Raw genomic sequence first — 23,049 nt, 5'->3', positions numbered from 1 at the left:
GATAGCAGTAAATTAGTAAGAGACATCATAGATCATACCATATCTAATAAAGTACGGTTTCGACGTTCGGACACACCATTTCGCTGTGGTGTTCCAGGTGGCATTAATTGTGAAACTATCCCATGTTGTTTCAAATGAAGACCAAACTCGTAACTCAAATATTCTCCTCCACGATCAAATTGTAGAAACTTTATTTTCTTATTACGATGATTTTCCTCTTCACTTTGAAATTCTTTGAACTTTTCAAATGTTTCAGACTTATGCTTCATTAAGTAGATATAACGATATCTGCTCAAATCATCTGTTAAGGTAAGAAAATAATGATACCCACCACGAGCATCAATACTCATTGGACCGCATACATCTGTATGTATTATTTCCAATAAGTCAGTATCTCGTTCCATTGTTCCGAAGAACGGAGTTTTAGTCATCTTTCCCATAAGGCACGGTTCACAAGCACCAAGTGATTCATAATCAAGTGATTCCAAAAGTCCATCAACCTGGAGTTTCTTCATGCGCTTTACACTGATATGACCCAAATGGCAGTGCCACAAATAAATTGCACTATCATTATTAAACTTCAATCTTTTGGCTTCAACGCTATGAATATGTGTATCACTACTATCGAGATTCAACAAAAATAGACCACTCAGCAGGGGTGCATGACCATAAAAGATATTACTCATATAAATAGAACAACCATTATTCTCCGATTTAAATCACTAACCATCTAGCATCAAAAAAGATCCAGGTATAATGTTCATGCTCTACGCTGGCACCAAATAACAATTATTCAGGTCTAAAATTAATCCCGATGGTAGATGTAGAGGTAGCGTGCCGACCGCGATCACATCGACTTTGGAACCATTTCCCACGCGCATCGTCACCTCATCCTTAGCCAATCTTCGCTTATACCGTAGCCCCTGTTTCGAGTTGCAAATATGAGCAACAGAACTAGTATCAAATACCTAGGCGCTACTGCGAGCATTAGTTAAGTAAACATCAATAACAAGTATATCAAATATACCTTTCAATTTGCCATCCTTCTTATCCGCCAAATACTTGGGGCAGTTCCGCTTCCAGTGACCAGTCCCTTTGCAGTAGAAGCACTTAGTTTCAGGCTTAGGTCCAGACTTGGGTTTCTTCTCTTGAGAAGCAACCTTTTTGTCGTTCTTCTTGAAGTTCCCTTTCTTCCCTTTGCCCTTTTTCTTGAAACTAGTGGTCTTATTGACCATCAACACTTGATGCTCCTTTTTGATTTCTACCTTCGCGGCTTTTAGCATCACGAAGAGTTCGGGAATAGTCTTGTTCATCCCTTGCATATTATAGTTCATCACGAAGCCTTTATAGCTTGGTGGCAGTGATTGAAGAACTCTGTCAATGACACAATCAACTAGAAGATCAATTTCCACCTGATTCAAGTGACTATGATACCCAGACATTTTGAGTATGTGTTCACTGACAGAACTATTCTCCTCCATTTTGCAGCTGTAGAACTTGTTGGAGACTTCATATCTCTCAACTCGGGCATTTGCTTGAAATATTAACTTCAACTCTTGGAACATCTCATATGCTCCATGACTTTCAAAACGTCTTTGAAGTCCCGATTCTAAGCCGTAAAGCATGGCACACTAAACTATCGAGTAGTCATCAGCTTTGCTCTGCCAGACGTTCTTAACGTCATCAGTAGCATCTGCAGCAGGACTGGCACCTAGCGGTGCTTCCAGGACGTAATTCTTATGTGTAGCAATGAGGATAATCCTCAAGTTACGGACCCAGTCCGTGTAGTTGCTGCCATCATCTTTCAACTTTGCTTTCTCTAGGAACGCATTAAAATTCAAAGGAACGGTAGCATGGGCCATTGATCTACAACAACATAGACATGAAAAATACTATCAGGTACTAAGTTCATGATAAATTAAAGTTCAATTAATCATATTACTTAAGAACTCCCACTTAGATAGATATCCCTCTAATCATCTAAGTGATCACGTGATCCAAATCAACTAAACCATGTCCGATCATCACGTGAGATGGAGTAGTTTTCAATGGTGAACATCACTATGTTGATCATATCTATTATATGATTCACGCTCGACCTTTCGGTCTTAGTGTTCCGAGGCCATATCTGCATATGCTAGGCTCATCAAGTTTAACCTGAGTATTCTGCGTGTGCAAAACTGGCTTGCACCCGTTGTATGTGAACGTAGAGCTTATCACACCCGATTATCACGTGGTGTCTCGGCACGACGAACTGTAGCAACGGTGCATACTCAGGGAGAACACTTGTACCTTGAAATTTAGTAAGGGGTCATCTTATAATGCTATACATTCTAAGCAAAATAAGATGCATAAAGGATAAACATCACATGCAATCAAAATATGTGACATGATATGGCCATCATCATCTTGTGCTCATGATCTCCATCATCGAAGCATCGACATGATCTCCAACGTCACCGGCGTGACACCTTGATCTCCATCATAGCATCGTTGTCGTCTCACCACATATTGTTACTATGACTATCGCTACCATTTAGTGATAAATTAAAACAATTACATGGCGAGTGCATTGCATACAATAAAGCGACAACCATATGGCTCCTGCCAGTTGCCGATAACTTTGTTACAAGACATGATCATCTCATACAACAATTTATATCACATCATGCTTGACCATATCACATCACAGCAAGCCCTGCAAAAACAAGTTAGACGTCCTCTACTTTGTTGTTGCAAGTTTTACATAGCTGCTACGGGCTTCTAGCAAGAACCGTTCTTACCTACGCATCAAAACCACAACGATTTTTGTCAAGTGTGTTGTTTTAACCTTCAGCAAGGACCGGGCGTAGCCACACTCGATTCAACTAAAGTTGGAGAAACGGACACTCACCAGCCACCTATGTGCAAAGCACGTCGGTAGAACCAGTCTCGCGTAAGCGTACGCGTAATGTCGGTCTGAGCCGTTTCATCCAACAATACCGCTGAATCAAAGTATGACATGCTGGTAAGCAGTATGACTATTATCGCCCACAACTCTTTGTGTTCTACTCGTGCATATAACATCTACGCAAAGACCTGGCTCGGACGCCACTGTTGGGGAACGCGGTAATTTCAAAAAAAAATCCTACGATCACGCAAGATCTATCTAGGTGATGTATAGCAACAACAGGGAAGAGTGTGTCCATGTACCCTCGTAGACCGAAAGTGGAAGCGTTTAGTTAACGCGGTTGATGTAGTCGAACGTCTTCGCAATCCAACCGATCCAAGCACCGAACATACGGCACCTCCGCGCTCAGCACACGTTCAGCTCGATGACGTCCCTTGTACTCTTGATCAGTTGAGGCCGAGGGAGAGTTTGGTCAGCACGACGGCGTGGTGACGGTGATGTTGAAGTTACCGGCGCGGGGCTTTGCCTAAGCACTACGACGATATGACCGAGGTGTGTAACTATGGAGGGTGGCACCACACACGGCTAAAATAATTGTCAACTTGTGTGCTCAAGGGTGCCCCCTGCCCCCGTATATAAAGGAGCAAGGGGGAGGCCAGCCGGCCCTCCTAGGGCACGCCCCAATAGGGGAATCCTACTAGGACTCCAAGTCCTAGTAGGTTTCCACCTAAAAGGAGAGGGGGGAAGGAAGGAGAGGGAGAGGGGGGTGTAAGGGGGGCACCGCCCCCCCTCCTTGTCCTATTCGGACTCAGGGGCCCTCTCTCTCTTCACTAGGGCCCATCGAGGCCCATTAGTTTCTCGGGAGGTTCCGGTAACCCTTCGGCACTTCGGCTGTATCCGAAACATCTCCGGAACACTTCCGGTGTCCGAATTAGTCATCCAATATATCAATCTTTGTGTATTGACCATTTCGAGATTCCTCTTCATGTTCATGATCACATCCGGGACTCCGAACAATCTTCGGTACAACATATCACATAAACTGATAATACCAATCGTCATGTAATGTTAAGCGTGCGGACACTACGGTTTCGACAACTATGTAGACATGACTGAGACATGTCTCCGATCAATAACCAATAGCTTTATCGGTTCCTACATATTCTACGAAGATCATATTGGTTCCTACATATTCTACGAAGATCTTTATCGGTCAAACCGCATAACAACATGCGTTGTTCCCTTTGTCATCGGTATGTTACTTTCCTGAGATTCGATCGTCGGTATCTCAATACCTTGTTCAGTCTCGTTACCGGCAAGTCTCTTTACTCGTTCCGTTCATCCTGAAACTAACTCATTAGTCACAATGCTTGCAAGGCTTATAGTGATGAGTATTACCGAGAGGGCCCAGAGATACCTCTCCGAAACACGGAGTGAAAAATCCTAATATCAATCTATGCCAACCAACAAACACCTTCGAAGACACCTGTAGAGCACCTTTATAATCATTTGTTTACGTTGTGACGTTTGGTAGCACAGAAAGTGTTCCTCCAGTATTTGGGAGTTGCATAATCTCATAGTCTGAGGAACTTGTATATGTCATGAAGAAAGCAGTAACAATGAAACTAACACGATCATAATGCTAAGCTAACAGATGGGTCATGTCCATCACACCATTCTCCTAATTATGTGATCATGTTCATCAAATGATAATAAATATCTATGGTCAGGAAACATAACCATCTTTGATTAACGAGCTTGTCAAGTAGAGGCATACTAGGGACTATATGTCTTGTCTATGTATTCACACATGTACTAAGTTTCCGGTTAATACAATTCTAGCATGAATAATAAACATTTATCATGAATTAAGGAAATAAATAATAACTTTATTATTGCCTCTAGGACATATTTCCTTCAGGTGGAACGCAGCCACTGCTACATCTTGAGCTTGCGTTGGTTTTCCTTGAAGAGGAAAGGGTGATGCAGCAATTGTAGCGTAAGTATTTCCCTCAGTTTTTGAGAACCAAGGTATCAATCCAGTAGGAGGCTCCTCAAAAGTCCCACGCACCTACACAAACAAACAAGAACTCGCAACCAACGCAATAAAAGGGTTGTTAATCCCTTCACGGCCACTTGCGAAAATGAGATCTGATAGAGATAGTGTGACAAGATAAATATATTTTTGGTATTTTATAATATAGATTGCAAAAGTAAATATGCAAATAAAAGTAGATTGAAAGCTTATATGATAAAAGATAGACCCGGGGGCCATAGGTTTCACTAGTGGCTTCTCTCAAGATAGCATAAGTATTATGGTGGGTAAACAAATTACTGTCGAGCAATTGATAGAAAAGCAAATAATTATGAGATTATCTAGGCATGATCATGTCTATAGGCATCACGTCCGTGACAAGTAGACCGACTCCTGCTTGCATCTAATACTATTACTCCACACATCGACCGCTATCCAGCATGCATCTAGAGTATTAAGTTCATAAAGAACAGAGTAACGCATTAAGAAAGATGACATGATGTAGAGGGATAAACTCATGCAATATGATATAAACCCCATCTTCTTATCCTCGATGGCAACAATACAATATGTGCCTTGCTGCCCCTGCTGTCACTGGGAAAGGACACCGCAAGATTGAACCCAAAGCTAAGCACTTCTCCCATTGCAAGAAAGATCAATCTAGTAGGCCAAACCAAACTGATAATTCGAAGAGACTTGCAAAGATAACTTAATCACACATAAAAGAATTAAGAGGAGATTCAAATATTTCTCATAGATAAACTTGATCATAAACCCACAATTCATCGGATCTCGACAAACACACTGCAAAAAGAGTTACATCGAGTAGATCTCCAAGAAGATCAAGGAGAACTTGGTATTGAGATTCAAAGAGAGAGAAGAAGCCATCTAGCTAAAAACTATGGACCTGAAGGTCTGTGGTAAACTACTCACAACTCATCGGAGAGGCCTTGAAGATGATGTAGAGGCCCTCCATGGTCGATTCCCCCTCCAACGGAGCACCGACGAAGGCTCCAAGATGGGATCTCGCGGATACAAAATGTTACGATGGTGGAAATAGTTTTTGTGGTCGTCTCTGATGTTTTCGGGGTACATGGGTATATATAGGAGGAAGAAGTAGGTCGGTGGACTCCCGAGGGGCCCACGAGACAGGGGGGCGCCCACTAGGGGGGCGCCCTCCACCCTCGTGGTCGCCTCGGTTGTTTCTTGACTTCCACTCCAAGTCCTCTGGATCATGTTCGTTCCAAAAATCACGCTCCCGAAGATTTCATTCCGTTTGGACTCCGTTTGATATTCCTTTTCTTCGAAACACTGAAATAGGCAAAAAACAGCAATTCGGGCTGGCCCTCCGGTTAGTAGGTTAGTCCCAAGAATGATATAAAAGTGTAAAGTAAAGCCCATAAACATCCAAAATGGGTAATATAATAGAATGGAACAATCAAAAATTATAGATACGTTGGAGACGTATCAAGCATCCCCAAGCTTAATTCCTGCTCGTCCTCGAGTAGGTAAATGATAAAAACAGAATTTTTGATGTGGAATGCTACCTAGCATAATTCTCAATGTAATTTTCTTTATTGTGGCATGAATGTTCAGATCCAAATGATTCAAAATAAAAGTTCATATTGACATAAGAAATAGTAACACTTCAAGCATACTAATCAAAGTAATCATGTCTTCTCAAAATAACATGGCTAAAGAATGTTCATCCCTACAAAATCATGTAGTTAGGTCATGCTTCATTTTCGTCACGCAAAAATGCTCCCATCTTGCACAACCCCGATGACAAGCCAAGCAATTGTTTCGTACTTAAATAATCTCAAACTTTTTCCACTTTCACGCAATACATGAGCGTGAGCCATGGATATAGCACTATCGGTGGAATAGAATATGATGATGGGGATTGTGTAGAGAAGACAAAAAAGGAGAAAGTCTCACATTGACAAGGATAATCAACGGGCTATAGAGATGCCCATCAATTGATGTCAACATGAGGAGTAGGGGTTGCCATGCAACGGATGCACTAGAGCTATAAATGTATGAAAGCTCAACAAAAGAAACTAGTGGGTGTGCATCCAACTTGCTTGCTCATGAAGACCTAGGGCATTTTGAGGAAGCCCATTGTAGGAATATACAAGCCAAGTTCTATAATGAAAAATCCCCACTAGTATATGAAAGTGACAACATATGAGACTCTCTACATGAAGAACATGGTGCTACTTTGAAGCACAAGTGTGGAAAAAGATAGTAACATTGCCCCCTTTTTATTTTTTATTTTTGGGGGACTTTTTTTTGGCCTTTCTCTTTTTTTTATTTGTCCTTTCTTTTTTTATTTGGCCTTTCCTTCTTTTTTCTATTTGGGAACAATGCTCTAATAATGATGATCATCACACTTCTATTTATTTACAACTCATGAATTACAACCCAAAACTAGAACAATATATGACTCTATATTAATGCCTCCGGCGGTGTACCGGGATGGGCAATGAATCAAGAGTGACATGTATGAAAAATTATGCATGGTGGCTTTGCCACAAATACGATGTCAACTACATGATCATGCAAGGCAATATGACAATGATGATGCGTGTCATGAAAAACGGAACGGAACGGTGGAAAGTTGCATGGCAATATATCTCGGAATGGCTATGGAAATGCCATAATAGGTAGGTATGGTGGCTGTTTTGAGGAAGATATAAGGAGGTTTATGTGTGATAGAGCGTATCATATCACGGGGTTTGGATGCACCGGCGAAGTTTGCACCAACTCTCAAGGTGAGAAAGGGCAATGCACGGTACCGAAGAGGCTAGCAATGATGGAAGGGTGAGAGTGCGTATAATACATGGACTCAACATTAGTCAAAAAAGAACTCATATACTTATTGCAAAAATCTACAAGTCATCAAAAACCAAGCACTAAACGCATGCTCCTAGGTGGATAGATTGGTAGGAAAAGACCATCGCTCGTCCCTGACCGCCACTCATAAGGATGCACAATCTAAGAACACCTCATGTTTCAAATTTGTTACACAACTTTTACCATACGTGCATGCTACGGGACTTGCTAACATCAACACAAGCATTCTTTAAATTCATAATCACCCAACTAGCATGACTCTAATATCACTACCTCCATATCTCAAAACAATTATCAAGTATCAAATTGATCATAGCATCCAATTCACTTCCTATGATGGTTTTTATTATACCCAACTTGGATGCCCATCATTCTAGGACCAATTTTATAATCATAGCAAATACCATGCTGTTCTAAAAGACTCTTAAAATAATATAAGTGAAGCATGAGAGACTAACAATTTCTGCAAAATTAAGCCACCGCCGTGCTCTAAAAGATATAAGTGAAGCACTAGAGCAAAACCTATCTAGCTCAAAAGATATAAGTGAAGCACATAGAGTATTCTAATAAATTCCAATCAAGTGGGTTTCTCCCAAAAGGTGTGTACATCAAGGATTATTGTGGTAAACTAAAAAGCAAAGACTAATATCATACAAGATGCTCCAAGCAAAACACATATCATGTGGCGAACAAAAATATAGCTCCAAGTAAAGTTACCGATAGACGAAGACGAAAGAGGGGATGCCTTCTGGGGCATCCCCAAGCTTAGGCTTTTGGTTATACTTTAATATCTTGGGGTGCCATGGGAATCCCCAGGCTTAGGCTCTTGCCACTCCTTATTCCATAGTCCATCAAATCTTTACCCAAAACTTGAAAAGTTCACAACACAAAACTCAACAGGAAATCTCATAAGCTCCGTTAGTGCAAGAAAGAAAAACCACCACATAAGGTACTGTAACGAACTCATTCTTTATTTATATTGGTGTTAAACCTACTGTATTCCAACTTCTCTATGGTTCATACCACTTAATACTAGCCATAGATGCATCAAAATAAGCAAACAACACACGAAAAACAGAATCTGTCAAAAACAGAACAGTCTGTAGCAATCTGTAACTCTCGAATACTTCTGGAACTTTAAAAATCCTACCAAAATAGGAAATCCTGGGAAATTTGTCTATTGATCTACATCAAAACGAATCAACGCAAAAGCATGTTTATGTGAATTACTAAAATTATTTTCGTGCGCGCAAAGTTTCTGTTTTTCAGCAGAGTCAAATTAACTAACACTCCTATAGGTTCTACTTGGCACAAACACTAATTAAAACATAAAAACTCATCTAAACAGAAGGTAGATGCAAAATTTATTACTAAATAGAAGCAAAAACAAAAAACAAATATAAAATTGGGTTGCATCCCAACTAGCGCTATCGTTTAACGCCCCTAGCTAGGCATAAAAGCGAGGATAGATCTAAGTAGTGCCATCTTTGGCACTCAATTCATAAGTAGCTCGCATGATAGATTTATAAGGTAATTTAACTTTCTTTCTTGGAAAATGCTCCATGCCTTTCCTTAATGGAAATTGGAATCTAATATTCCCTTCCTTCATATCAATAATCGCACCAAACGTTCTAAGGAAAGGTCTACCAAGAATAATAGGACATGAAAGATTGCAATCTATATCAAGAACGATAAAATCTGCGGGCACAAAATTCCTATTTGCAATGATGAGAACATCATTGATCCTTCCCATTGGATTTTTAATGGTGGAATCCACAAGGTGCAAATTTAAAGAGCAATCATCAAGATTATGGAAACCTAGAATATCACATAAAGTTTTCGGAATCGTGGAAACACTAGCACCCAAATCGCACAAAGCATAACACTCATGATCTTTAATTTTAATCTTTATAGTAGGTTCCCACTCATCGTTAAGTTTTCTAGGTATAGAAACTTCCAAATTAAGTTTTTCATCAAAAGATTGCATCAAGGCATCAACAATATGTTTGGTAAAAGCTTTATTTTGACTATAAGCATTGGAGAATTCACAACGGATTGCAACAAGGAAATACAATCTTCTAAAAAACAATTATCATAATTAAATTCCTTAAAATCCAAGATAGTGGGTTCAATGCTATTTAAAGTCTTGACCTCTCCAATCCCACTTTTACCAAATTTAGCATCAAGATCTAAAAACTCCGAATCATTGGGACGCCTTTTAACTAAACTTGACTCATCTCCAGTCCCATCATTATTAAGATTCATATTTCAAAACAAAGATTTAACAGGGGAAACATCAATAACTTTTAGATCTTCATCATTATTTTCATGGAAACGAACACGCCTTTACAAAGCAATCTTTCTTAGCACGCAATCTAGCGGTTCTTTATTTGCACTCATCAATGGAAATTCTCATAGCTTTGAGAGACTCATTGATATCATGCTTAGGAGGAGTAGATCTAAGTTTCAAAGAATCAACATCAAGCAAAAGTCTATCAACGTTCCTAGCCAAATCATTAACTTTAAGCAATTTTTCTTCAAACATGGCATTAAAATTCTTTTGGGAGATCATAAATTCTTTCACACTATTCTCAAAATCAGAGGGCATCTTATTATAGTTACCATAAGAATTATTGTAGGAATTTCCATAATTATTAGAGGAATTACTAGGGAACGGTCTAGGATTAAAGTTTCCTCTATAAGCATTATTACCAAAATTATTCCTACCAACAAAATTCACATCCATAGATTTGTTATTGTTCTCAATCAAAGTAGACAAAGGCATATCATTGGGATCAATAGAAGCACTCTTAGTAGCAAACAATTTCATAAGTTCATCCATCTTTCCACTCAAAACATTAATTTCTTATATAGCATGCACTTTCTTACTAGTAGATCTTTTGGTGTGCCATTGAGAATAATTAGCCATAATATTATCAAGGAGTTTTGTAGCTTCTCCTAAGGTGATTTCCATAAACGTGCCTCCCGCGGCCGAATCTAAAAGGTTTCTAGAAGCAAAATTCAAGCCGGCATAAAAAATTTGTATGATCATCCATAAATTCAAACCATGAGTACGGCAATTGTGAATCATCAATTTCATTCTTTCCCAAGATTGGGCAACATGCTCATGATCAAGTTGTTTAAAATTCATAATATCGTGTCACGCCCAATATGCGATACTATCCTAAAGAGACTCGAAGGTCCCACCAAGGATAGAACCGCATATTGATACGCTTTTGCAAGGTGGATATCATTACATCAACATTACATATTAGATGGGGATACATACAAGGGGCATACAATGCCACACGAATACAACATCATCTTACATAAGAACATCATCCGACTACGGATGAAACACAAACAGAAACTCAAACGACATCCACCTTGCTAGCCCAGGCTGCCGACCTGGAACCTATCCCCTGATCGAAGAAGAAGCAGAAGAAGAACTCCAAAACAAGCAAACATCGCTCTCGCGTCATGATCATCGCATAACCTGTACCTGCAACTGTTGTTGTAGTAATCTGTGAGCCACGAGGACTCAGCAATCCCATAACCATGGGTATCAAGACTAGCAAAGCTTAATGGGTAAGGAAGGGGTAAAGTGGTGAGGTTGCAGCAGCGGCTAAGCAAGTATGGTGGCTAACATACGCAAATAAGAGCGAGAAGAGAAGCAATGGAACGGTTGTGAAGCTAGCAATGATCAAGAGGTGATCCTGAACTCCTACTTACGTCAACCATAACCCAAAACCGTGTTCACTTCCCGGACTCCGCCGAAAAGAGACCATCACGGCTACACACATGGTTGATGCATTTTAATTCGTATCTAGTGTCAAGTTATCTACAATCGGACATTAACAAATTCCCATCTGCCACATAACCGCGGGCATGGCTCTCGAAATTTTATACCCAGGAGGGGTGTCCCAACTTAGCCCATGATAAGCTCTCGCAATCAACGAAGGATATTCCTTCTCCCAAGAAGACCCGATCAGTCTCGGGATCCCGGTTTACAAGACTTTTCAACAATGGTAAAACAAGACCAGCAAAGCCGCCCGATGTGCCGACAAATCCCGATAGGATCTACACATATCTCGTTCTCAGGGCAACACCGGATGAGACTAGCTACGAGTAAAACCAACCCTCAAGTTGCCCCGAGGTGGCCCCGCAGGCAGCTCAGTTCGGACCAACACTCGAAGGAGCACTGGCCCGGGAGGGTTAAATAAAGATGACCCTCAGGCTCCGGAAACCCAAGGGAAAAAGGGCTAGGTGAGGCAAATGGTAAAACCAAGGTTGGGCCTTGCTGGAGGAGTTTTATTCAAAGTGAACTGTCAAGGGGGTCCCATAAATCACCCAACCGCGTAAGGAACGCAAAATCCGGAAAAATAACACCGGTATGACGGAAACTAGGGTGGCAAGAGTGGAACAAAACACCAGGCATAAGGCCGAGTCTTCCACCCTTTACCAAGTATTTAGATGCATTAATTAAATAAGAGATATTGTGATATCCCAACATCATCCTGTCCATCATGGAGCAATCTTCAACTTCACCTGCAACTAACAATGCTATAAGAGGGGCTGAGCAAAGCGGTAACATAGCCAAACAATGGTTTGCTAGGAAGGGTGACAAGGTTAGAGGTTGGCATGGCAAATTGGGAGGCTTGAAGAACAAGTGATAGGTAGCGTAGCATAGCGATAGAACAAAGCAACTAGCATAGCAACGATAGTAGTGAGATCCAAGGTGATGGTCATCTTTCCAGAAATCCCGCAAGGAAGAAGAACGAGTCCACGAAGAAGACGAACAGATGAAGCCGAACCAAGCGTAGACGAACGAATCCTCACGATCGCAACGAAACGGGAACTATCAAGAAGAAGCACACAACATAGTAAACACACCACACATGAACAAGACATGATGCACAACAAGCATGATGCATGACAAACCTACATGAGGCTACTCATGGCAAGAGATGAAGCAAACCAAGAATAACACATCAAAGCAAGGTTAAATGAGGCCGGAAACAACATATAACAATTCCGGTAAGTCCTCATATGCAAATTTAGGAATTGATCCAGAACTGAATAAACCTTATGTTCAAGTTGTTAAACAGCAAGTTAAAGAGCACCAAGAGAATCTACACGAAATTCTAGTCAAGTTACATATAAAGTTCATTTAGTTCGGAGCTACGGCCTAGAAGATATGAGCAAAACAAGTTAAACATGGCATTGATGCTAAATGCATCCAAACATCAAGAAAACACCTCAAAACAAGGATGCAACATGATAATATGAAACTTCATGCAAAAACAAGCAAGTTTCATATAGAGCACACTCAAAACGGAGCAACGGTTCAACACATACACTCTATACAAGTTTAAAGGACAAGCTGTCCAAAACAGCAACTAGGCATAAAGCAAGCATCAAAACAACAAGCTACAGCACCCCAACATAAGAACAAAAGGCATGGGAATGAAGTACAGGTAAAGCATGACAAAACATGAACAATGAGCTATCTCCAGAAAACATTATAACATGCTCAAAAGGACATGGCAAGATTGCAAATAATAACAGTTTCAGGCTTAGCATAAATAACATCAGGTTGCAATGTTTAGAGCTATCAAACAACATGCTATAGAAACTTAACATGGCATAGAGAGGCATGGCGTGAATCTACTAATTGCATATAACAAAAGTACCTTACTGACCATGAGCCAAAAGGGCACATAAAATACGATGGCACCCATGTAAACATAGCAAATGATATGACAGATTCATACATGGCAGGAACAACAATAAGTAGGCATGTTGGTGAGCTTGTACCACTCACCACAGAGCAATAAATGGCATTGAAAGGAGACCAACAGTAAGAAGACATGTTTATGAAGCTAATCATGGAAAGAACAAGTTCATAGGGTGCATGGACCACTAGCAAAGCTCATGGCAAAACTAAACTTAATGTTAACAGGCTGACAGCAACATTATTTAGCAAGTTTCGAGCAAGATAACAACAAGTTAAAGCAGGCTATAAATGCAACCAGGGGCATGGATGGATAGAGCATGACATGTATAACAAAACATCCTTAGTGAACATCTCCAGATTATGCATGGAATGACTTGTAGAAGCAGGTTGACAAAGAAACATGATATAGCAGATTCAGACAATCAAAACAGTAACAACAAGTACCCTACTTCACGAGCTTGATGCACTCGCTAGAAGACTCAAAAAAATACATGGATTGCACCACTGCAAAGATGACATGATATATCACAAAACACATGTAGACATAAAGCTCATAAGATGCACACATTAAATGCAATGAAAAAGACAAAACAGCAAGTTATGACAGTTTCAGCAGGTTAACATCATATAGCACTCTTGGAACGATGATTTGGGCATCAAGATGGACTCAAACAAGCACGGCACAATGGAAAGAAATGTAGAGAATCTCACAATGAACATTTTGATATATTATGCATGAACAACGGAGCTGAAGACATGGATATATGGCATCACTAACATGCATACATAATGCAGAAAACTTAGGGACTTAGACGAAAAAATCACCTCCCAGATCTGGATCTAGGGTTCTTCGTGGGCACGCGAAACCAAGGCGGCCGGAGTTCGCCGGAGAACACGTCAGAGAGGGAGAGGATGGCGGCCGGAGGTCAGGGACGGAGGGGCCGGTCGGATCCGGCGGAGGAGGCCGGAGGGAGGGGCGCGGCACCAATCGTCGGAGGCGGGCGCGCCAGCGCAAGGCGGCGCGGTCGCCAGTGCAGAGGTGGAGGCGCGGGTCTCGGGGCGGAGCCCGGCGGCGGCGGCGAGTCCGGCTGGGCGGCGGGGAGCGCGGGTCTCGGGCGAAGCCGAGGCAGCGGCGGCGGGCGAGGTAGAGGGAGGAGGAGGCCGGGGCAAGGCGGGACGCGCCGGGCCGGCGGCAGCGGGCAGCCGGGGCAGCGCGGTGGCCAGCGGGGCGACGGGATGCCGGCGGCGGGCGGCCGGGCGGCAGAGGCACGGGGAACCCGAGCGGCGGCGGCGGGGCGCTCGGGCCCGCGGGGCGCGGCGGCGGGCGCGGTCGGGCTCTTGCGGGCCCGCGATGGGCTCGGCGGGCCGCAGCCGCGGGGACGGCGGCGGCGGACAGGTGGCGGCTCCGGAATGGGCAGGGTGGCGGCGGACATGTCCGGGCGGCGGGGGAGATGTGTCCGGCGGCGCAGAGGAAGAGGAGGCTAGGGTTTGCACCGGGAATTTCGGGGGAGGAAACTTATTTATAGATTCTGGGAGCTAGGAGAGTCCAAATGGGGTGCGGTTTTCGCCCACACGATCGTGATCGAACGACCGGGAGCATGGATGGGGTTTGGATGGGTTATTGGGCCACTTTGAAGGGGTGTTGAGCTGCACACAAAAGAGGCTTTTACGGTTCCCCGGTTAACCGTTGGAGCATCAAACGACCTCCAAATGGAACGAAACTTAACAGGCGGTCTACCGGTGGTGTACCAAGGCCGCTTGACAAATCACGATCCATTCCGAGAATGTTTAACATCCCCACACGAAAAGAGACAAGAAGGGGACGCCGGATGACATAGGAGTGCCGGATTACAAAACGGACAACGGGGAAAATGCTCGGATGCATGAGACGAACACGTATGTCAATGAGATGCACATGATGACATGATATAAAATGCAGATGATGACATGGCAAAATGCAACACGCAAGCACATGACATGGCAAGGACGGCGAATAACTGGTAGACACCTGGCGCATCAAATCCGGGGCATTACATATCGTTCCTAAGAGAGATGATCTTAGCAGGAGGAAAATACTTAGAGATAAAAGCATCTTTGCACTTATTCCATGAATCAATACTATTCTTAGGCAAAGACGAAAACCAAACTTTAGCATGATCTCTAAGTGAAAACGGAAATTCAATTTAACAATATCATTATCCGTATCTTTCTTCTTTTGCATCTCACACAAATCAACAAAGTTGTTTAGATGGGTAGCGGCATCCTCACTAGGAAGGCCGGAGAATTGATTTTTCATAACAAGATTCAGCAAAGCAGCATTGATTTCACAAGACTCAACATCATTAAGAGGAGCTATCGGAGTACTAAGGAAATCATTATTATTGGTATTGGAAAAATCACACAATTTGGTATTGTCTTGCGCCATCGCGACAAGCAATCTAACACACAAGCAAACAAAAAGGCAAGTGAAAGAGAGAGGAGATTGGGAAAGAGAGGGCGAATAAAACGGCAAGGGTGAAGTGGGGGAGAGGAAAACGAGAGGCAAATGGCAAATAATGTAAATGCGAGGGAGATGAGTTTGTGATGGGTACTTGGTATGTCTTGACTTCAGCGAAGACCTCCCCGGCAACGGGGCCAGAAATCCTTCTTGCTATGTCTTGAGCTTGCGTTGGTTTTCCTTGAAGAGGAAAGGGTGATGCAATAATAGTAGCGCAAGTATTTCCCCTCAGTTTTTGAGAACCAAGGTATCAATCCAGTAGGAGGCTCCTCAAAAGTCCCACGCACCTACACAAACAAACAAGAACTCGCAACCAACACAATAAAGGGGTTGTCAATCCCTTCACGGCCACTTGCGAAAATGAGATCTGATAGAGATAGTGTGATAAGATAAATATATTTTTGGTATTTTATAATATAGATTGCAAAAGTAAAGATGCAAATAAAAGTAGATTGAAAGCTTATATGATAAAACATAGACCCGGGGGCCATAGGTTTCACTAGTGGCTTCTCTCAAGACAGCATAAGTATTATGGTGGGTGAACAAATTACTGTCGAGCAATTGATAAAAAACAAATAATTATGAGATTATCTAGGCATGATCATGTATATAGGCATCACGTCCATGACAAAGTAGACCGACTCCTGCCTGCATCTACTACTATTACTCCACACATTGACCGCTATCCAGCATGCATCTAGAGTATTAAGTTCATAAAGAACAGAGTAACGCATTAAGAAAGATGACATGATGTAGAGGGATAAACTCATGCAATATGGTATAAACCCCATCTTTTTATCCTCCATGGCAACAATACAATACGTGCCTTGCTACCCCTGCTGTCACTGGGAAAGAACACCGCAAGATTGAATCCAAAACTAAGCACTTCTCCCATTGCAAGAAAGATCAATCTAGTAGGCCAAACCAAACTGATAATTCGAAGACTTGCAAAGATAACTAATCATACATAAAATAATTCAGAGGAGATTCAAATATTTCTCATAGATAAACTTGATCATAAACCCAAAATTCATCGGATCTCGACAAACACACTGCAAAAAGAGTTGCATCGAATAGATCTTCAAGAAGATCAAGGAGAACTTGGTATTGAGATTCAAAGAGAGAGAAGAAGCCATCTAGCTAATAAGTATGGACCCGAAGGTCTGTGCTAAACTACTCACAACTCATCGGAGAGGCCTTGGAGATGATGTAGAAGCCCTCCGTGGTCGATTCCCCCTCTGGCGGAGCACCGACGAAGGCTCCAAGATGGGATCTCGCGGATACAGAAGGTTACGGTGGTGGAAATAGTTTTTCGTGGTCGCCTCTGATGTTTTTGGGGTACGTGGGTATATATAGGAAGAAGAAGTAGGTCAGTGGACACCCGAGGGGCCCACGAGACAGGGGGCACGCCCAGTAGGGGTGCGCGCCCTCCACCCTCGTGGCTGCCTCGGTTGTTTATTGACTTCCACTCCAAGTCTTCTGGATCACGTTTGTTCCAAAAATCACGCCCCCGAAGGTTTCATTCCGTTTGGACTCCGTTTGATATTCCTTTTCTTCGAAACACTGAAATAGGAAAAAAAACAGCAATTCGGCTGGGCCTCCGGTTAATAGGTTAGTTCCAAAAATGATATAAAAGTGTAAAGTAAAGCCCATAAACATCCAAAACGGGTAATTTAATAGCATGGAACAATAAAAAAATTATAGATACGTTGGAGACGTATCAGCCACTGGCGCGTCCTCCATCACCTCCTCCGCCACCACCATATCCAGCTCGGGGATGGCAATGTCGCCAGCCGTAGAGAGGGCCATCATATCCTCTGGGCCCGGCCATTGGCGCTCATCATGCATGTTCAAGGAGTCCTCCATGACATGCTGCATGAGCCGGGCCTCCTCCTCCACTGTTATGCGAGGATGTGGAGGTGGTGACGGAGACGGGGAAGGCGATGGTGTGGGCGTGAGGCCGCGCACCCGTGTACGCCCGCGCACCTCCCGATGTGGCCGTCGCGGCCCCGACACCGTGCCGGCGAAGTAGGAGGCGCACTGCATGTCATGCTCGTCCTGGAGCCACGTGTCCCAGAGCACGGAATTGAGGGTGTACCTATCGTCGTAGTAGAGGTCGTCAGGGAGGAGGTGGCCGTGGCGCTCGATCTCATCGCGGCACGCACGGCCGCTCATCGGCACCAGCGGGATCGGGACCCGGTCGGCGGAGAGGTGCCAATTGTTGGGGAGGTGGACATCGCTCCACGGGACCGGCGTCCTCGTCTCCCGTAGCGCCGACATACATCAGCGTTGAGGTACTGTTGGTCGCACTCGCCGGCGGGCCTAGGGCCGATGGTGAAGGGGCCCGGCACAGTGGCGATGCGGCCTCCTTTTTCACGGAGCCGCGGCGGCGTCCCGACGAGGAGCTGGCCTCGTAGTCGTGCTTGACCTTGCGGCCGTAGTTCCAGAGCCCCATGGCTGCAAGGCGGCCGGCCGGCGAGTTCGAGGCTAGGGTTTGGGGGCTGTCGGGTTTCGAGGAGGCCGCGGGGTGGAGTGGAGAGTGTGGACGACGACCGGTCCACGGCTTCCGCATTTAAGAAGGATCGCGACCTTTCCCCGGGCGCATGACAGGCGGGCCCGGCCGCGCGTGCACATTGATGTTGGTGAGTGGGAGGTAGATGGCCGCCTGCCACGCGTCCCTGACGCGGACGAGCGTGCGTCCATTTGCTGTCTGCCGCGACCCAAATCCGGCGCATGTTTGCGTTCGAAATGGGTTGGCCCAAACACAAAACGGACAAGATGGGTCCGGCCCGTCGCGCGCTGGGTCGACCAGTTTGTCCCTTTTATCTCAAACGGACGGGATCGAATAGGATGGGGTCGCATGGTGGAGTTCACCTCGGTAGGGGTAGAACAGCGGGGCTCTCCCTGACCTCTCCTCTCCTTCCTTCTCTCTCACATCCTTCCCCTAATTTCTTTGCTTTCTCGATCCGCAGCAGCAGCGTCTCCATGGATGTCAGCAGCAGTAGCAGCGTCTCCATGGATGCAGCAGCGTGACGGCTCGCCGGGGTGGATCCCCTCCTCCGCCCCCATCCTCCACCTCTCCGGCCGCCCAGTTGCAACGGTGAGCTCTCCCTTTCCCCACCTCCTCTCCTCTCCTCTCCTCTCTCACATCAGATCGGATCGGACCCCTGATTTCTTTTTCTGTTTGATTCGGTCTGGAGCTGCAGCAGTAGCGGGCCACCTGAAGCAGGTCCTTCATACCTTCCATGGACGAGCTCGACGGAGACGCTGTCCAGCCCGACCACGGCCACGACTACCTCACACACAAAGTCCCTTCCTGCTCCTCCACCTTCTTCCATGGATCAAGATGCTACATACACTGCTGCTGCTGTTTGTCAAATGAATGAACGAACCTTCCTTACTTACTTAATTTGACAAATAAACCAACCTTCCTCTAGATCAAGCAAAGAATTAATGAATGAATTTGCAGCTTCGCTGCTAAAATGAATGGCCAACTTCTCTGAGGTTTATTTTGGTCAATGAATTTTTATACAAATGAATCAGACTGTCATTTGGTTTTTTATTAGTCACGCCTGCCGGAGTGGCTATTACTTTGCTGCAGCAGAGTTTGCAACGGATGCTTGCTTCCTGAGGTGAGTGACCACCTATGCATCGTGACGGCAGTGGATGATGGCATCACCTACAAAACCCCAATGTTGAGCTCTCTCCCTACTCGCTCTGAGCCATACCCGTCAAGACAAGGTTATGTCATGCTAGGGTTGTTCACTTGCCATGTACTACTACAAGAATTGTTGCTGTCCTCTGTGTATTTTCCCCTTACTGTACATGTTATTATGGTTTATTACGTGCTCGATTGATGATCTGCCATTCATGTGATCACTACTTCAGTTAGTGTTCTAAGTGCTTAACTAACTGTGCCTCAAACGGCGGTTGCTCTTCTTCGTCTTGGACCAGAACCCCGGCGGCTGGATAAGAGCATAGGAGCAAGCAGAGCAGATGGTTTAGCCGGCCTCCTCCTCTCTCTCCCTTCCCTTGCTTTCACTCGCTTTTGGCACCCTCACCGCCATTGGTCGCATACCCAGGTTCATCTCTCCCCTTCTTTGCCCCTGTGTCTCTTATTTATTTAATTTGATCTGAGAAAAGAATCACTAGCGATATGTATTTTTGATTTAGGTCTTCAGACAGAGTATGGGATGTCTGAGGCAAGCTTTTTATCCATGCATTTTTTCCTATTGCAATATTTAGTTGATTTCGCAATAGAAGATTTGGACATATTCCTTGTAGATTTAGGTCTGTAATTCACGTGTTTGTTACTCTTCAACATTCAGATCCAGAAGTATTTATATCAACTTTTTTCCAAATTACACACAGTTTTTAAGTTCTTTCATTTTCTTTAAGCAGCTCCTTCAGCTTGTATGCTTCAATATCTGAGGTAGTTCTGCGTTCTGACATGTTCTCCTGCATCTCTCTTTATGTTCTATAGATAATTGATGAAAAAACTACGATAAAGAAATATCGTCGCCGTCTCATCATCTTCGTCGACATGAGCATCTCTGTCGGACCATGCACCCATGCCTTCCCATCTACCTTGCTGGAGTGGCCGCCTCCTGGTTGAGGTATTGCGCTGCATCTACCGTCCTCTGCTGACACCGCTGCCGCTGCCCGGGTCCCTCCTCTCGCTCCTGTCGAGGTCGCATGTTCGTTGAGGCATCAAGATACCTCAGTTTCCTTTTCTTTTTCCCTATTTCCGTTCTAACACTTGTTTCTTTTTTCTGGACCTCCCTGTCCACTGAAATTGCAGGTTGAGATGAGCACCGTGAGGATGAGGAGGTCAGTGGCTGATATAGAGAGCTCCTCGAATGGGGAAGTAGCAGTCTTGGAGGAACTCAAAGATGTCATGTTTCAGGTATGTGCACCGGAAGAGGGGTTACTATTTTGGCATGTCCAGTTAGTTCATGTAACCTTTGCATCTTCCTCTGGCGGGCATGTCCAGATTGCATGCATGGTATTGATGTGTTGGTAAAGTCCTTTTAGATGAAAAGAAAGTGCCTTTTTCTTTCTATATAGTTAACCTATGAATATTTATATTAGCGAATGTAAGAGTTTTCTGAATTTTATCTTCTCATTTGCAGTTGAATCAGTACAAATAGTTATGTTCATGGATGTAAAAGTTTTATGAATTTTACCTCCCATTTGCAGTTTTGATGGGAATCGCTACAACAACAATTAGAAGAGACCACATTTCAGGTTCAGAACCAATTTCTAGGGGTATGTACAAGTTGTTTTTATTCTATCTTGGTTTGAAATTGGTTTTAGATTGGTGAATTAGCATAGCATAATGAATGTTGAGCTTCATTTCATCTACATTTGGTTCTGAACATGTGTGCATTTAAGAAACTTTGTATTCTTCCCTATTTTTAAGAGCCTACAAAAAGACTACAAAATGGTGATAGGCATGTCCAGAATGTTGAAAGCTTCATTTTGGTCCATTAGATAGTTTATAGGTTTGTCACTAGAGGTTGGCTGTCACATAGGGTTGCTGCTTGTGAAATGAATGCTCCATAGTTCTCCATGCAACAAAGCTAATTACTGAATCTGCAATGCATGCTTATTTTTGGCAGAAGCTTAGTGGATCAATTAGCATTGTGTAAAGTCTGTCTAAGCTCCCATCTCTCTTCTTTCTATAAACTGGATGGCCAGGATAGATTTCTTAATACCATTTTGGGATTGTTTGAGCACTTGACAGCGTTAACAGGTTTACCATTTCTCATTTCTTAATAGCATTTTGGGATCGTTTGAGCACTATACCAATGTTTTGCTTTCTGCTAAACTCAAAGATATTGTATACTTGAATGTTTTTCAATTGCCAATACATGCCAAATTCTGCATATTCCTTAAGGTGACACTGATTTTGGTTTTACTTGACATCTGCATCCTTTTATATCATAGTCGAGAAATTGATTAAAATATTGTATTGGTTCCAAAATAATATTTTCTTTGAAACAGGGTGATAATTTCAGTATCACTCAACATGTATCATTATCTGTAGAAAATATAAAGGTACATGCACTCATCTGTGTTATCTACATGACCTAATTGTAATAGATAACCAGCGATTTAAGATTTGAGCCATTGTGGCTACTTTTATTATTTTCAAATGGGTTACATGCGGATTGTCGTTTTATTTATGAGCAGCTTCGTCTTGCTATCACCACAATGGGAATTGATCACTGTGGCAATATGCTCTTCTATGTTGTCTGATTGACTCTTTTTATTAGCATGGAGAATACCTTTTGGTTAACTAAGATTAGTTTCTGTTCACATTATTCTTATATAAAAAATATTATTGTGCTAAAGTTGCATGACATTTTGGCAAAACACTGTTTAGTAAAAAATTATGTAGAGGTGAATTTTAGAGGTGAAATGGTGTGGATGTTTTGACTGGGATATGCTTGGATTAACTTTAGCGTGACACCTTATTCAATATCTGTGTTTTGGGTTCTACTAATTGTCAGCGCCTTTTCTTTCCTCCCAATGCCATGTGATATTTACTGGACTATAAATCATGTGCTTGCAAGTCGTTGTTGTGCCGTCTCTCTCTCTCTCTAACCACTCCCCCTCTGATACGTCTCCGACGTATCTATAATCTTTGATTGTTCCATGCTATTATATTACCCGTTTTGGATGTTTATGGGCTTTACTATACACTTTTATATCATTTTTGGGACTAACCTACTAACCGGAGGCCCAGCCCGAATTGTTGTTTTTTTGCCTATTTCAGTGTTTGGAAAAAAAGGAATATCAAACGGAGTCCAAACGGAATGAAACCTTCGGAAGCGATCTTTTTGGAACAAACGCAATTCAGAAGACTTGGAGTGGACGTCAAGAAGCAGCCGAGGTTGCCACGAGGGTGCAAGGCGCGCCCTAGGGGGTGGGCGCGCCCCCCACCCTCGTGGGCCCCTCGTGGCTCCCTTAACTGACTTCCTTCGCCTATATATACTTCCATACCCTGAAAACATCCAGGAGCGCCACGA

General features: G+C 43.3%; 1 long non-coding RNA gene across 3 annotated transcripts; it reads left to right on the top strand.

Moving 5' to 3' along the window:
* Window positions 1–18,820: 18,820 nt before the first annotated feature.
* On the top strand, window positions 18,821–22,165 carry LOC123137525 (uncharacterized). 3 transcript variants are annotated; one of them, XR_006468334.1, is made up of 6 exons: window positions 18,821–18,893; window positions 18,988–19,115; window positions 19,222–20,097; window positions 20,499–20,705; window positions 20,817–20,921; window positions 21,215–22,165. It is a non-coding gene; the product is annotated as an uncharacterized lncRNA (long non-coding RNA). The 3 variants fall into 3 exon arrangements; XR_006468335.1 differs by having other exon boundaries at window positions 18,877–18,899; XR_006468333.1 differs by having other exon boundaries at window positions 18,877–19,115.
* Window positions 22,166–23,049: the final 884 nt, after the last annotated feature.

Source organism: Triticum aestivum, chromosome 6B, assembly GCF_018294505.1.
Source record: "Triticum aestivum cultivar Chinese Spring chromosome 6B, IWGSC CS RefSeq v2.1, whole genome shotgun sequence".
NCBI lineage: Eukaryota > Viridiplantae > Streptophyta > Magnoliopsida > Poales > Poaceae > Triticum > Triticum aestivum.
The sequence above is the reverse complement of the archived record's forward strand: the minus strand, read 5'-3'. Positions and strand labels throughout refer to the sequence as shown.